The sequence below is a fragment of the Rhinolophus hipposideros genome, assembly GCF_964194185.1.
Source record: "Rhinolophus hipposideros genome assembly, chromosome: 10".
Taxonomy (NCBI): domain Eukaryota; kingdom Metazoa; phylum Chordata; class Mammalia; order Chiroptera; family Rhinolophidae; genus Rhinolophus; species Rhinolophus hipposideros.
Window position 1 is genome coordinate 19784509 of NC_138056.1, and position 17051 is coordinate 19801559.

The 17051-nt window shown below is 34.9% G+C and overlaps 1 pseudogene across 1 annotated transcript; it reads right to left on the reverse strand.

Annotated features, from left to right (window-relative positions):
- Positions 1–1133: 1133 nt before the first annotated feature.
- Positions 1134–8627, reverse strand: LOC308503371 (sodium/potassium-transporting ATPase subunit beta-3-like; annotated as a pseudogene). The gene is made up of 2 exons: positions 8564–8627; positions 1134–2033 (listed from the first exon to the last, which is right to left on the reverse strand). The product of its transcript is annotated as a sodium/potassium-transporting ATPase subunit beta-3-like (transcript).
- Positions 8628–17051: the final 8424 nt, after the last annotated feature.

The following is a 17051-nucleotide window of genomic DNA, read 5'->3' on the forward strand; positions in this document are numbered from 1 at the left end:
ATAAACATGGGAAAATCATGGGACACTTGATAACAACACCTGCTGACCATCTTAGGCTGTCTGTGCTAATGAGAGTTATTTCGAACCTACCTGACATTCTGCCAATCTTGAAAGTGCACTTCACTTCAAACACACCATTAAATTAGTGGAAGTAGAGTAGTGAGGCACAACTAATCATGACGGGCTGCTAGAGTCCATCACTATGAATTTGACAATGTACTTTTAAGGTACTCTTCTCATTCCCAAAATAAAAACTGTGAGAAATTTCATTTTCAAGGATAAGAGTGGTAGAGGACCATTTCACTTTATGAATAAGTTTTATTTTTAACCACAATCAAAAATTTCAGACCTACATATGACAATATATTCCTGGGAGCCTATATTTTACAATATGTCCCTGCTGTTCACCTGGAAATGTTTCTATTTCTCCAATGAGTTTAAAATTTGTTTCCAACCTCCTCTGTAAATAAAATTTGCATAAGGCAAATAGAATTAGATATACTTGAGATATTCAACATCAGTTGATTCACTCTAAATATGTGTTAAATTGAATATACTTTTCTGCTCCAGATGAAAATTATAATCATTAATAATATATGCAGCTATAAAAACTTGCTATGAAAGATATTTCTCTTTTTTTCAAATCCACATTTATTGTTTATTTCTTCCTCACATACAGAACCTCCACACAACACATTTTTTGCAGTTATAAAGTAATTTTGTTGGTCAGGTACCATTTTATCCCTAAAACTTTGTTGGCATTGAAATATGACAGTTAACCAGTGTTAAATCTATAAAATATTTACATAGCACAGCACATTAAGCTTTAGACACTTGGCAATTAAACCACATGAAAACAGGAGAAGACCTCCATTCTACATGTTCAGAATCTGGGATTCACGGTCCCTATCTAGTGACCGTACAATGGTTCCAAAAGGCAACAGAGGCAACAGGTAGTTACTTCAGAAGACATTGAACACTCTGATCTGGAAGCACTTTATGATGTTACCCCAGTGTCATGTACCACCCCACCTTTCTCTAAGGCAGGCTCAAAATTCTAGAATGTCAGGTTCAGCTGATACAAAATGAAGACAGACAATACAACATTTACCTCTGTGGATACCTCCTAACTCCTACTGTGCATGCATTGCGAGTTTGAACACAACTTGTACTAAAAACTTGTCACGATCATCATGGTTTTTAAGGTTGGGTGACCCATCAATCTTGCACTCAACTGTTACTTCTCTTGAGGTACTACTAGGATCAAAGCCGAGCGGGAGAGCAACTAATGGCTGTAGATACCTCGCATGCAGTTTTTTTTTTTCCCCATAATATGGGAAATATTTTAAGTCTGTAACTCCACCAGGAGGATAAACTGATAGAGTTACGTTTTCAACACTCTTGACTAGAGCAGTATATCCTTGGTTTTCCCTGAGTGTATAATCTAATTATTCTGTTCATTTTCACTAGAATACAAGGGTGTCCTCTGGAGCAGCCAAAGTCAGGATCCTTCACACCACTGCATTCTTCAAGTAAGGCAACGGGAAACTAACATGCGACATAGACTGGACCCTTCTGTTCAAAAAGTATTCCATTGGGACAGACTGTGAAATTTTTCTGTTCTTCTAAACCACATAGCTTTAGAAAGTTCTTAAGGTCTTCAGTGTACCCTTTATAGGACTCTGGATCAGACATACTGAATGAATATTCCAATGCAGTCACTGGTTTTGGAAAAATCGTTAGTCCTGGACTAGAAATCTGGTCACGATATTTTGGAACCTCATCGTTCAGAGTCTGAAGCATAGCCCACAGTGTGAATGTGAAGAGTGCAGCCAGCAACCCATAAAAGACGAGGTAGAAGTGCAAGATCAAACCCCAGCTCTTGGCAGTGCGCCCCAGGAATTCTCCAGTGGTCAGGTTGTAGATGAAGAGCTTCCACTCAGCCAGGCTCTGGTTGAAGGACTTCTTGTCTTTCTTCCTCGTGGTGTGAGCACCAACGGTGAGGAGAGAGCTGCGGCCACCGGTGGAAGCTGCTAGGAATGCAGATGGGCGTCCGTCTCAAGTGGTGCAGCCCAGAGAACACGGCTGAAGGTGGGACCGCGGAGGAGCCCTCTGCATTGCCATGCGCACTCAAGCCGACCTCATTATTTTTGCAAATAATACATTTGGAAAGTTCTTTTGGTTTTAAGCAAATCTCTCACTAAACATAAATTGTAGGCACTAGGAAATGTATTTATTTATTTATTATTAAAATAATAAATGCAAACTACGCATTCATTTTAGACAGACATATAGTTCATCCCTTACTTTCAATGTTATTTATCGGGTCAAAAAAAACAAACAACAACAACAACAAAAACCAGGAAACATTTTGTGGAAAAATACCTACTTTTGTTTGGAACACTCTTTCAAGAGCTTGTTTCATGTTTAAATAATGCAAAATAAGGGGGAAACAGCTGTTTAAATCTGAGGTTCCATTTATGATTCTTAGGCTTACAAAGGGCAGAATATTATTATAGGGGAGCAAAACTAAACTTCCCACCCCCAAATATCAAACTTTTGAGTATAGGATAGTTCCCCACAATTATGTGTCAGCACTCTTTCATTTTCCCATTTCTAATTCATAAGAGGAATCCATTTGGAATAATTCATCATCAATGTACTGTACACCTGAAGCTGAACAATAATGAATGCCAACTATAATTTTACATATATAACGTGATGGCTTGGTGTAATGTCGGAGGGATAGTGGATGGGGGGGATGGGGGAAGGGGGTCCACAGTGTGAGGGATATAAATGATGAACGTCTAAGTATTAACTTGTCTTGTGCACCTGAAACTAATAAAAACAAAATCATAATTTTCTTAGAGCTTTAGGATGACATTCTGTTCAGATTCCACCTATGCAAACACTCATAAACTTAGATGTGGAATCATTTTGGACAGAATCAATATATTGGGATGTACGTTAAGCAAGATTATTTATAGAGGTAGATTCTCTAAAAAAAAGTGTATGTGGGTAACATAGGGAGGAGGTTCAATGCATACCTAGGACTGTGATAAATTTAAATATATATATATATATATATATATATATATATATATATATATATATATATATATATATGTATATATTATATATGTATAATTTATATATAAAATATACATATATAATATATATAATTATATGTATAATTTATATATTATATATGTATAATTTTTTAAAGGATAGGAAACAAAAGAATGGTCCAGCAGTAAGGAATTGTTAAACAAATGATGCTACCAATAAACAATAAAAAATATATTTAGTACCAATAAAGATTATAAATTCTGTGAAGGAACATATTAAATATCTGTGGCTAGGATAATCTAATATCCCAGTTTCACTAAGATAGAGACTAAAATGACCTTCAAGTTTTCCTTCAGTTTGAACAAGGTTTAGAAAACTTCCTCCTGCCTTTAGACCCATGATCTCCATTTCCTCCGAGCATTTACTTTAGGAAACTTGTAACTGTAAATATTTTCTTGGCCACTTTGAGTTGTACTATATATACATACACACACACACACACACACACACACACACACACACACACACACACATATATATATATATATATATATATATATATACACATATGGCCTTTACCAGTTTTACCTCAAGGGACTAAGAGCCAGTACTTTGAAATATTGTTATCAAAAAAGATAGCACCCCACTTCCCAGTTTCTGTCGGAGGGCAAATAAATGTAATGATTTCAATAGGTGCCTTGCTCCACATTGTATGACTACTTCCTTTCATGAAGATATGACAGTGAGAAAGTTTATTTTTCTTTTGGGTAAGGTCAAATAGCAAACACAGATGGCTTTTGATCACCCTCCTACTCCCCATGCCACTTCTTAAAAACTCTCTACCTTATTTCAATGGAGGTGAATTCAAACTCAATTTTGGCCTCTCTCTCCTACTGCAATTGTTTTGAGATAAGTCTTTCTTGTCAAGAATTCTCTAAATTTCTGTTTAATTCTAATTCAAAATCCTTTTGAGCTCTTAAGCTTTAGTAGTCAAGAAAAAGAGTATAAGAAACTTTAGCTTTGAAGATGTAATTTAAAAAAAATATTCAAATTCAAACTCCATCATTAAAATGTATACTTGCAAAGTTAACGTAGGAGGTGAAAAACTAAAATTATATAAAATTCAAATGATTATACTTTTTATTCTGAAGAATTTAAATATATCTGCTTGTAGGATATATTAGGCAGGGTTTTGCACAGAAACAGAACAAATATGATATATCTATCTCTATTGATCAACAGATTATAGATGATATATGAGATATAGATATATAAAGATAAGAGATTTATTATAGGAATTGGCTCATAGAATTACGGAGGCTGAAAGTCCCAGAATTCACTGTTTGCAAGCTAGAGAAACAGGAAAGCCAGTGGTATAATTTAGTCTGAGACTAAAGGCCTGAGAAACAGGGGAGTTGATAGTTTAACTTGCAGTCCAAGGCTGATAGACTAAGAAGTTGGGAGCTCATGGTGTATGTCCTGGATTCTGAAAGCCTAAGATCTAGGAGCTCCAACCTACAAGGACAGGAGAAAATGGATATCTCTGCTCAGAAAGAAAAAGAATTCACCTTTCTTTCACCTTTTTGTCCTACCTGCTCCCTCAACAAATTGCTTTAGTTCCACCCACATTGGTGAGGGTAGAGCTTTGCTCAAACTACTGTACCAAATACTAATCTCTTCCAGAAACACTCTCACAGACACACCCAGAAATAATGTTTACCACCTATCTGTGTATTCCTTAGTCTAATCAATTTACACATAAAATTAAGCATCACATATAAAAATATTTTAATGAAATTCCTATTTATAACTAGATGAATTTAGTTTGTCTTTTTTTCTCAGAATTGTAGATTTGGGAAAACCAGTTTGGAAATAACATTTTTTGGTAGATTATTCAAAGTACGTACTTACAAATAGCAATTACTTATTTGATGAATTTTATCTTATAACTCATACAGAAAATATAAACTATAAATGAAGGCAAAAGTCAGTGTTAATGAAAATAATTGAGATAAAATATGTATACAGGTAAATGTAAAAGAAAGTAAAATCAAAACTATCCTTCAGTCAATGAAATCTGATCTGTGTTAAAAGGTACCACACCAACAGCACAGACAGTATTTTTCCAATTAAAAATAGTACATGGTCTCAGTAGTAATTTTAACAAGTCAAGAATTCTGTAGCAACTAACAGGAAGAATAGGATAAATTACAAAATTTTTTATTTTTAAAGATATCAAAAGTTGAGGCATCAGTCAGGAATAGATGAAATAAAATTCAGAATGAGGAGATCATTTCAAGTTTGGCTAATTATCTGTAGGTTTTTATTTTTCCTGAGGATATTTTTCAAGTTACCATGGGCTAAGGATCAGGTCTTCTCAGGTAGTAAGCCTCTTATAGCGGAGGGAAAAAAAATCAGCAAACATTTGGGACTGGAGTAAAAAGTTGGAAGCAGAGTTAAATATCCCACAGTTTCCCAATACACAGTAAACAAGGTATTGCTGGAAGTGGATCCACGTAAGGCACACCATAGATAACCACTGAAATATTTTTCCAGAGCATTAAGTGGGTTGTAATAAAGTCTAGGCTGAAATATCTGGACTGGGTTTCTCAAAGGTTTTCAGTGAAGTGAAGTCTATGACCTAACAATATCACAAACAAAATCTTGGAAGGTGTATTCCCTCAGAGCAGGAAAAACTTATACAAAGACTGAGTTATACAAAACCTTCAATTAGAAGCATTTTTACTGCTGTTTCTGATTAGATTGGGGTTGTTAATATTTCCTGGTTGCCAAAAGTTGAAGATAACATCAGTTAATGGCTGTATAGTCTTTTTTTTGTACACATGTCCAATATACAATAAAAAACAGTAGCTGTGCGAAGAGGTAGAGGTACATGATTTTCAATCAATAGAAAAAGCAAACAATATATGATTCATATGCTGAAAAATTATTTTAACTTGAAGAACATGTTAAACATAATATAAGAATAGAGACGAAATTCAATGAAAAGATGCAGAATTTCATTAGAGAGTTTAAACTTGTAAAAATAATGAAATAAACTTTCTGGAATTGAATACAATGAAATATCTAAAATTAATATTATATAATATGTGTTTAACACCACATTGGACAAAGAAGAACACAAGTTAATAAAAACTAAACAAAATGAAACATGGAAATCTAGAGAGAGAGAGAGAGAGAGAGGAATCCAAATGTAATGAAAAGAAAATTGATCAGAGTTTAAGAAACAGTAGAAGAAAAAAGAAAATATCAATCCACAGATCCAATGAACATAGCAAAGCACAATAAATCCAAAGATAACCTTGCAAGCACATTACAGTGTAAATATTAAAAACCGAAAAAAAAAAGAAAAAAATCTAAAAACTACTAGAGAAAAGAAGGCACATTGCTTTCAATGAAGCAAAAATAAGATTGGCAGCAGACACTTCAAGAGAAATGAGTAGTGACAGAAGGAAATGTAATAACATTTTTAAATGCTGAAAGAATATAAGTGCCAACGTACAATTGTATACCTAGAGAATATAGCCTCAAAAAAGAAAAATGAAATAAAGATGTTTTAAGACAACCCAAATCTGAGGGATTGTGCTGCCAGCAGCTCTGCAGTAAAAAATGGGAAATTGATCTCAAATAGTTACATCAGCATGCAGAAGGTAATAAAGAACAATATAAAAAGGAAATCTATGTATAAATATAAAATATTGTCTGTACAACACAATTATATGTCTTGTGAAATTAAAATTATGTATGTAAAATTAAAATGCATAACAAAATGATGCAAACAGTGACAGCGAATGAAATTTAGATTCTAATATTTGAGCAGACTAGAAATGATAAACATTATTATTTGTATCACACAATAATAAATCAAGAATACATATGCTAATTGGTAGGGTAATCATTAAGCGATAGTAAAAAAATGTATAACTCATAAAAGGAACTAAAGGAAACATAGACATGTTTGACCAATTTAAAAGATGGCAAGAAAGCAAAATCAAATGAACAGAAAAGAGATAAACCCTATACAAAATAAATAATAAGTTAGTGTATATTAACCGAATCTTATTGGTAATTGCAGTAATTAAATTACATGTAAATATGTAAATGAATGTGTGTGTATATATAGATATACACTTCAGTTAGATAGATAAATATAACTTCAAATAACTCTATCGTCTCCTAACATCATAAAACAGCTCACTTCTTGAACATCCACTTCAAATACAGCTTAAATTTAATTGAATTCATTTTTTTTCACCCTTACTTTTATCTTTTGTGATTTAGAACAGTAATTTTATTTCATTTTTATCTGTCTTCATTTTTATGCCACCTAAAAAAATTATCTCACATATTAATGGTTCGGGATTGGTGAGCATTTGCTATTCATCCACGCCATTCCTTTGGTGATCATATTCCCTTTTAGCTTTGATCTGTAAAGACTTATGAATAATGAATTCCTTTTCTCAGTTTAATCTTGTAAAAGGACTTTGGATTATATTTTTAGCTGTTCTCTGCAGTTTGTCTCCTACTTAGGCAAAGAAATACAGTCTTGTAACTTACAAATAAAACACAATCTATTAATAGAAGTTTGGGCACACCTATACCATGTTTGTGGATAAAGATCACATGTTATCCAGCATCTGATGATCCTTTTGATTTACAGTGGCACATACGACCTCCAGTTCCTTTCATGGATTATAACTAAGCTCGGGCTATTATTTTATAAATATAAATTAAACCCCTTAATAAATACAATGCTTTCTATTCCATAGATTGGGTTTTAACTGCCATTCTTCTGTCCACTTTATGAGATAGAGAACTATTCTGGCCTTTTAACCTCAAACACCTTGGAATTTCACTCTCTCATACTGGGTGACCCAAGTAGCTGTTGGGAACATAGTCCCTAAACTGTGATATAACAAAATGTTATATATGTTAAATCACTGAAATTTTAAGGTTGGTACATTATGTTAATTAATACATTCATTCTAAAGAAATTATAAATGTATGGATTATCCACCAAGGGAACACATTTTCATGTGATTTCACCTTATCTATGTTATCTCTAAGAAACTCAGTCTTATCCTCACTGTGCTTTTAGTGATGTTATATTACCTATCATTTAAAAATGGAAGACTACTAGATTTTATTAAATGAGAAAGAATATGAAAATAATGTTTATATGTTAATTAAATAATCTACTCATTTCGTGCATATGTTGCTCTACTCCAGCAGCAACTCATGGTGACAAATTATTATTTCTACTTGTCTGACATTAGCATGACAGGAACAGAAACTTTATATTGGATTGAGGGAACTAAAAGCAGAGAAGATTAGAAATCCTTGCCTGTGTGTAGCCAAGATCATAAAAAAGTCCTGTATTTTCTTAGTGCCATATATCATAGGGTCAATTAAAAATGGCTAAGCGGTACGTTCAGGCAGATGATTTGGAAAACGGAGCTCATAGAAGACCTACCTGTCTCAATAATGATCCGAAAGTACAGCAGGTCTTCGAATAATGTCATTTTGTTCCATGTCATTCTGTTATAACATTGATGAGGGAAATACAGTGGATTCCTGCCAGGACCACTGTCTGAGTGGAGTTTGCATATTCTCTTCAGGACAGTGTGGGTTTTCCCCAGGTACAATGGTTTCTACCCGCATCCCAGAGATGTGTACAGTAAGTGAATTGGCATGTCTAACTTGTCCCAGTCTGAGTAAATGTGGGTGTGTGTGAGCGTATCCTGTGATCGAAGGGTGTCCTGTCCAGGGTGGGTTCCCACCTCGTGACCTGAGCTGCCCAGGAAAGGCTCTGGACACCTGTAACCCTGAACCAGAATAAGCGGCTTAGGAAAGAATTATCTCATTTGTTTTCATTAATCTTTCTTAAATGTATGTAGAGCTGACATTTATTTCAATGTTTAATATTAGAATTGTTTGGAGTCTTTATTTAGAAGTTTCCTGATGTTTTTTGAGATCAGAATGTGCCATAGGAACTTAAGTATTGTTTATGTCAATTAGCCTGTTTTAAAATTGGTTTTGCTATCATTGTTTTGCTTAAATTCACAGTTTCCAAAAGCTATCAACAACTTTAAGTGAGGATTTACTGTAGTGGAGTAATTTGTAATGTGCCCAAAGTTAGAACAGGTGTGAAGTTCCACAAATAGTCTATAGTGAGCTCCCAGTAGCCGAAAAGAAATGAATGAGTCTCTGGAGAGACATAGAAGTCAGGCAGACCGTCATGAAGTGATAACTTTTTGACAAAGGTCAGAGATTTGATGGGAATAAAGACTAAAAATCAGCAAGGAGAGATGTGGACAATCGAAGTCAGATCCCTGTCACAGCTGTGCATAATGCAATATAGATAGACGTCAAGGATGGTGGAGAGAATTGACATGTAAATCTTGGTACATATTGACATGGGGACTCTATATAGAAACTAACTTCAGTTAGCTAAAAATTAAAACAATTATATTAACTAAACTGAATGAATTTGTACCTTGAGATGTGTTTCCTATATGTAATTAAATAATTGGGGGGGAAATGGAATAGTTAATACATGCATCATTACTTAAAAGGGGACAGACGCCTTTAAGATTTGATGATGGAAGAAATTTACTGATCAAAATATGTTAAGATATAAATACACAGCATTCATTTACATGAAATATAACTTTCTCAAAAGAGATTAATTATAAATACATGGAAATTATCAGTACAGTGAGAGATTTTGTTTTACAAGTGTTTAACTCTTGCATATATAGCTGTGGTATGAAATTTAGATATATCACTTTGCTAATAACTATTGACAGCATGAGGTCAACTATGACAAAAACATACAGCAAAATATTGTATGTTGAAGAATTATAATAAAATTAAATAACAAACATTAAATTTGTAAGTTCAGTATTTTAGTATTTCATTGAGATACATATGGTTGGATATATATATATATATATATATATATATATATATACACATATATATGCTAAGTATTACATAGCAACTTATATATTATGGAATTTTTAAATTATTAAAATACTATTATAATTAGAAAAATTTAACTCTGGTATATTTAACAGCTTTGTTTTATTCATTTATATTTTTGCCAAAACTTTATGACACGTAAATGCATTTTAATGGTAGTTTTATTACAAAGCTAACGATGTTCATTGTATAGAATTTGGAAATGAAAAAAGCAAAGAAAACACAAAATGAAAATAATCACTTTCTGTAACTATCTGCACATTTTTTATGAGAGATGCTTTAGAAAAAAATTCTACCTAAAGCTCAACATTCCATAACCCACAATTTAATACCGTACACTTTGTATGACATGATGCGAAGAGTCTAGGAACTCTAGTCCATTGCCAGTCTTGTGTCCTAAAGTTCAATACATATTACTGAAAGCGCTGTGGTCAGACTGTTCAGCTTCCAAAATGGTCCCATCACTTACTTGCTATATGACCCGGGCATATACCGTAATTTGCTTTTCTCATAAGAAAACCAGTGGTAATCATATACCTCACTCATAGTGTGGGAGCAACCACTAGAAATTCAAAAGTAGGATTTTATAAGAGCACGAAAAACATACTATAATGTTTAAAACAAGGATAATAATATATCAAACCCACAGATGTATAAGAATTAATTAGATGCTAGATGTTAAGAGTTTATGTGATTGTCTAGTGTATAGTGCTACGTTCCATAGTGTTTTAATAAGTTTATACTGTTTTCTTACCATTATAATTATTCAAGTTGTACAATAGTCGTTACATACCTACCAGAACAGGTTGCTTTATCTTCAAAAACAGTGAACATGAAATACCTAAATTGTTTGTGCATTAAGCACATTTCTTTAGAAATCATTCGTGTCCTCCTTCATAAATACATAGCAGGGAGGAAACAGTCTTACAATGTCCAAAGTCAGGAAAAGTAAAATTGATTTTGGAGGTTCTGTGGACCCTTACTTTTTTCTTTGAGAAAAGCAATAAAAGGGGACGGATCACTGAGTACTTTTGCCCACTACCTCTCACTCTGAACATTAACAACTTAGCTTTGGGCAAGAAGCATGAAACCTTTGTCATCTGCCCTTAGACACCAAGTGAGAAATGCCCTGTCTGAGGCTTACAACCATTCAGCAGATTAAAAAACCCACAAACGTCTGAAAGCAAGGCCATGATTTCTAGATATTGCTCAACCCTGCACTGAAAGAGGAAGAAACTGTTTATGAAACCTATGCAAAGGTTTGTTTCTCATGAGATCCTTTAAGTCTGATTTAATACAGTCCAAAACTACAAGTTTAAGAGACTCTAAAACATGATTTTCCATCTATATGGTTTATCCTATACCATATGCATACATAATATGTACGCAGATATACACATTTTAAAATTGATTAACTATATTTTGAAGAATGTGTGTAGGGCATTAATTATGAACACAAAATTGACTCTAATAATTTTAATAGCTATGTCAGTCACAAAGGGACAGTCATGCCAGAGCATCACATGAAACAAGTACCCAGTGAAGGCCCAAACCAGGTACTTCCAGACACAGGGTGGAGTGTGACCATCTGGATGGCTTTATTGGACTGTAGATGAGCTTTATCGGACTGCAGATGAGTGAACTGTACCCAGTCTCAAGTATAAAATCAGAGCTCTCTGATGGCTCATCGCTCAGACCACAACTGACGAGCTGATGGCCACACCTGCACTCCTCCCAGACAGAGCGCTGGCAGCCTTGCCTCCTGTTTCACCAGCTCAGCCTGGCCTATGCACCCAGCACCATAGGGACTCTTGCTGACACTGGAATCTCTCTCTCCTCTCCTTCGTGTGTCAGACTCCATTTACCTTACCTGACCCTATTGCTTGCAAACCTGCGTGACCCTCTTGTGTGAAACTGCTCTACCTCGACTATTGGAGGCTATCCTCTGACCTGAGCCTTGATTAATGCCCATGTTAAACCAAGTCAGTAGGACTAGATCTCTGGCTTTATTCCAATAAAGTCTTACATTATGGAAAGACACAAACGTGAGTGAGACTGCTACTTTGATCGGTATGTCCTGCTCATGACAGAATGCGTGTGTGTATATATAGTATAATATATATTTAGTCCAAAGTACAGCATCAATTACAGTTTTGTGTGTGTGTGTGTGTGTGTGTGTGTTTTAATAGCACCTTTTAGTTGATATTTGAAAATAACTTCAAGTTAAACTCAATTAAGGATAAGAGTGTCTGTACAGATTTTGAAAATATAATATTTACCCTCCTGGTACAGGTAGAAATAAGGAGGAATGCACAAACATACAGCATGTGAACCTTCTAATCTCTTGTCTTTGCTTGGGTTTCTGCAAAATGGAAAAGCCAAGTCAAGGGAACACATGCATGTCCCTTATTGGGTGAAGTGATCCCAGCACAGATTAATATTGTTCCCCCACTCACCAAGCATTACCTTTCCATATTATAGATGTATGAATGCCAGCATTTTCCAAAAGACTCCTGTCCCAGACTGAAGCCTCAGGAACAAGATGAGGCAAAAAAAGGAGGTTCAGCAGAAGCAATATGGGGTCACATTTGAATGAAGTTGGTTACAACAAAACTGGCCAGAGTAAAGGACAAGTGCTGTGGAATCTCAGGGTGGAGGGGGACGCAAGGTGTGTGTGGTACATTTGTAAATATGTAAACCACCATTTAGTAATTCACACTAAGTCTTACAAGAAAAGGGGTGATATCTAACACATTCTTTATTCTAAATGAATAGTCATTTCCTACGGAAAATAAACACTGAGAATAAGATTCAAATTAAATTGCCCTTTTAACATTTTCTAATTGTTTAAGGAAATCTTAAGAGTACATTTACAATGTTTGCACTTATTTTTCTTTGTAAGAATTTATAGTTTTGCTTCTACTAAATTCTCTTAAAAAACAGCATAGCTGAGCATTAAAAATGTAGACAGTCTTGTAACATTGTTGTGTGTTTCGGAAAAGAAAATGAGATACAGGTCTAAAAGAGGCCACCAACTACCTAAGTGTCCCTAATGAGTTATTTAACCTCAATCTCCTTTTCTATACACGTAGGCTATTCAGTTCAAAGACATATTCTATCTTGGTTAAGAGAGTGGGCCCTAGTATTGGACTTGACTGAAAGCTGATTAATAGGATTAAGCCTTCTATTAATTGTGAGATCCTGGTTATGCTATTTAGACTCTCTGTGCCTCAGTGTCCCCATTTAAAAATAGACAAAATAATAGTACTTATTTAATACATGTAATGTGCTTAAAGCACTCGTTAAAAGGACGATGAGAAGGATATACCAGAGAGATGAACTGATTTGCCCAGGCCATGTAGCTTCTGATTAAATGTCAGGACTAGAACCCAGACTGTTAAATTCCATCCCCTTCCTTTCCATGTTGTTCCAATAGTGCCTGACACAATGGTCTTTATGGTAACTTTTTTGTCTTTAAAATTTATTAACTCTGCTTTTTAAAAGAAAGAAAACTAGTATTTTAAATTATATAATGAGTTCATCAGTAATCAATAATCAAAAAGTTTAGCTAATCATTATAGATTTTTTTTATTGCTTTGAGGTGATTTAAAAATATCCAGTTAAATATCTTTTTTTTCCTTTTTTTTCTTTCTTTTTGTTTATTAGCTTTTATTTGAAAAGTGTTTGGGACTGCCTGATCTTAAGGATTTATCCTGATTCTTTTAGACGAATTGCAACATTTTAGAAGCTCAAGTTTTATCTGGTTTGGGAAATAGAGAAGACTGACACACGGATTCTTCAAATAGATCCCCTAATACCTTTCAATGCTGTTCAGCATAAAATGGGTTTGTGATTCAGAGTAAGACTAGAAATCAACAATCTTAAACCAAATCCCAAGTAGAAGAGAAATTCTCTGGGGGAGTATCACTATGGAAACCAAAGAAGCTCAAGTTGGCAATATGTGAAGGAAGGGAAAGTACTGCACAGAAACGTCCACAAATTAAACCAAACCCAGTGATTGCAGCTGAAGCGTACTTATAATCCCTTACGAGGCATGCCTTTATTTCAAATTTCCTCTCCCAAGATGGTGCTAGGCTCTGCAACCACCCCTGGACAGCAAGACTAGGCATTCCAACTCAGAATCACTACTTCATAACAAAACTTATTTCAAGCTACATTAGGCTTCCCCAGCTGGGCTAAACATGACTGTAATATAATGTTTGTTTCTAAAAAATAAAACAGGAGCTTTCATTCAGCAGCCAGTGAGCTGAGACTGCTGTATCTTAAAATCTCCAGTGAACTTCAGAATTATAAATCGGGTCCCGGTCTTCAGCGTTATAAATTCAACCCTGTTTTCCCTCTGCTTTAAGAGAATTCAAGAGAAAAGACTCAAATAATTTAAAGTGTTTTAAGGAACATCCACATCTTGAGAAATGTTGGGGGAAAGAGAGGATGTCCAGAAATACCATCAAGGAATAAATAAACGTTTTGATTGCTGGCTTGGAATTTAAATACGGTCATGTTGGTTTCATCCGTATATCTCGAACAACATTTTCAGCAAGGGTTGTGCATTCTCTATCCTAAAATTATGTGTATTGTATGACTCTATTTAGTTCCAAAGGAGTCAGGAAAATTGATAAACACTGAATATAGAGGCTCAAATATTAAAATAAGTACAAACACTTTAGAATATGCTAACACATTTATTACCAACAATGTAAGAATTAACTAAGGAGTATTTTTTTGTCTCTCCACATCTATCTGCCTATAGAATTTCCATGTTTCCTCCTAATTAGATTAATTGATTGTTTAAGTTTGCACTTATCACTCATATCTCTCATGCTTGCTCTAGTATGAAATTAATACTGCTCTACATTTCCTTCTAATATTATAACACTAAACAACTTGGAACTTTCAAAATAAAGTTGTAAATTTGAGCTTCAGAAAGCTTGAGAATCAGAACCTCAAGTTCTGCTTGCTAAGCATGTCACAGAGAACTTCACCTGGCAGTAAAACATGGACAGTAAATGTTTCTGTTTCTTCTTGCCTGGAGAAAAGGCACTGCCCTGGGGCCTCTATAAATGTTAACAGGACTTTGCTTCCCAAGTTACCCTGGGATTTCTCAGTTACCTCATCATAGTCCAAACTGCAACATACCTGGTAAAACCCTGAACTTGGAGTAAGAAACTGTGGATTTTTTTGGCATGCTTTTGAAACTAATTAATTATGTGATTTGAAGAATGAGAGTATTGTTGATTTGGGAAATTGCTTTTTCTTGCGGTATTGGTACCGTTGGTGGAAAGAACAGGGTACGGAGAGTGAGCGTGCAGGAAAGGAAGGAGATGTGAGGGAAACCAAAGGAAAGAGAGGCGATGAGATCATTCCTAAGATAAGGTGCAGCTACAGCTAAGTGTAATGGACTATTAGCACTGTGGGCAGGGAAGAATCTGCACCCGCTGTGTTACCATGCCAGTCTGACAAGGGCCAAATAAAAACAAGGAAATCCCACTTCCCCACTGGAAGGAATAGTCGGCAGGGACAGTGGGAACCCGCCACGGGAATGCCTATGATTACACCCCTAAAACTTGAACATTTTGCACCCTCATTCAAATAAAACCCTAAGCCTCTTTGCTCTTTGGGGCAGTTGCTCTTCTTCTGGGCCTGCCCACTCACACACCATCTTCAGAGTGTACTGTATTGTTTCCTGTCTCTGTTCCTGTTCCTGTTCCTCTTCCTGGCTTTGTCTGTGTTGCTTATTTGGTACATCCTGGAATTCCTTCCTACAATGATACAAGAACCCTTTTTCTCCAGTCACTATCTACTATACACCGGGAGTGCCAACAACAACAAAAAAAAGTATACAAGTAGACATTTTGGTCAACGTTGCTCAAGCAGTAGTTAGCTGTCATCAGAAGCATCTGGATGCTGATGGTAACCATTTTGAGCACCTCTTCTACTTGCAGAAATCAAATGTGACTTGTATTCATCTTTTGTTATTGGTATATATAATTACAATTTTAATAGTTTTCTTTTTTTTTTTCCTTCCTTAAAATGTGAATACCTTTTTTTGGCACCCTGATTTTTGGCACTCTGGTTTTTTGGAATCAGAAAATGTGTAACATTAGGTTTTACAGAGTGATTTATTCTAATCCTCTGATGATTTAGATGAAAAAATAAATCTAGCATACATATTCAGGGCTTTTGAGCCACTTTTCAGAACCCTATGAGATAGAATTGGGTTTCTGTAGCCCCTCACTGGAAGCGGTACAGTTTTAAGATTTTCAGGGAACTGAAAAGGAAACGAGTGGTACCTTTCCAAAAACTGTAGATGCAACACTTGCTGAGATTCATGTTTTGTCCTGTTCAGTGAGACTTGATTACATTAAGTACTAAAAAGATGCACTAGACAATAGTATCAATTTTAAGAAACATTATCTGGCATCTAAAGTTCAACTTTAAGCTTTCCAACTAATCTCTCAACTCAGCTCCTCCATCTATCACCCACCTAGGGATCTTTAACATGCTGAACATGTTCTGTTACACATCACTCAGTCAGAAAGTAATTTGAGAAAGCAGTGAGATCTAGGGAAATCTGTATGTGGGAGTTGTCAGGAGGAGGTGAGAATTGCAAGGTAAAGCGCTCCAACATAAGGGGAATCTTATGGTTCACATTTTTCACAGGAGGGAAAAAGTTGAGACTTGTTCGGAACAGTACAGCTAATTAAGAATAACATGGAAGTTTATGCCCACATACTTTAGTTCTAAGTATACTGCCCTTTTATTTTTTCAAAGAAACAATCACTTAAGTAATCCATGGGCTAATTCTCCATTCCGTTTTGAAACATTATGGATAGCATTAAAACAGGATTTTAATCAGATCTTCAATTCCAAATTTTCTATAAAAATAACTATGTTATATGGTTTTTGTCTATCCCTTCATAATATGTTATTTCACATTTAAACAGGCACACATATAT